The sequence below is a fragment of the Acanthisitta chloris genome, unplaced genomic scaffold, assembly GCF_000695815.1.
Source record: "Acanthisitta chloris isolate BGI_N310 unplaced genomic scaffold, ASM69581v1 scaffold9790, whole genome shotgun sequence".
Lineage (NCBI taxonomy): Eukaryota > Metazoa > Chordata > Aves > Passeriformes > Acanthisittidae > Acanthisitta > Acanthisitta chloris.
The window spans coordinates 83472-84649 of NW_008651080.1; positions in this window are offsets into that span (position 1 = coordinate 83472).

Sequence of the window (1178 nt, forward strand, 5' to 3'; positions counted from 1 at the left end):
CATCCATTCACTATGTCACTAATTTACACATTAAAAGAGCATAAAGCAAAGCATGTGCTTAAATGGTAAGAGGAATGAACACTAAATGGAATGCAACTGCTCCTTCAAAAGTTGGGGGTTATTCTATGGAAAGGTCAAACCCCAACAATATTGAAAGGAGACTATGCCATATAGCAAAAACCTCATGATTTTCCTTAAGGAATTTATCCTCATCTCAAAACTAAAAAGTTCCCAGATGTTAATTTAAAAATTACAGATGAAACTTGATGGAAATCAGGATAAATATTTCAGTTATTTCCTACTTGGACAGTAAGAGCATAGGCTTTAGTTCAGAAAAAATACATAATTTGCTGTAAGTGCACAAAAGCCCAATCCTGTAACTCTTTCTTGTTGATTCAATTGTTTTCACTTAAGGAAAATATATAGAATTTCCCTCTCACTCCTGATTTAATCACTTATGTAAAAACTGTTGGAAGAATATGAATGTTTAAGAGTTTATCCATATACTGGATCTAAAGGGTATATGGGAATGTCTATCCTGCTTTTCAAAGGAAATACTACTTTTTAGGTGTTGCAATAGTTTCTTTCCTTCAAAACAAAGCTTTTTGAGCTCATGTTAATAAACAGTAATTTAATTTCCAGTTCTCAACATTTAAATGCTTGGCTCATTCTTTGAAAACAGAATTTGTACATTCACTGAGAAATACACAGGGCAAGTCTCTACTCAAGGGCAGGTATCCAATATGGCTTGGCTTGGAAGAGCAGCTGTGCTGTAGGGTTCTCATTCACAGCCTTGGAGCGCTTTCTGTAACAAACTTCCTTAGATCACTGCAGTTCTCTAATGAATTTTCCCTCCTCTGAACTCACTCTGAGCTCAGCTGGTAAAACTAAATACTTTCCACCACAGGTTTTGTAGGCATTGCTAAAGGTTCTGCAGGCCAAAGTGGGCTGACTGTTTTCCAGCAGTGTGACAGTAACAACCTAAAGAAAGTTTTCACACATGTTGTACGGCATTAATGGCCTGCAAAACTTACTTAGTGATGAGGATTGAGACAGTAAGACTTTAGTTCTGCAGTTTGTCTAACATTCATGTTAAAGAGCAACCATGCTGGGGATGGGGGACAACAGCACACCAAGAAAGACAGACCATGTACATAGAGGCTTGCAGTGTCATTGGG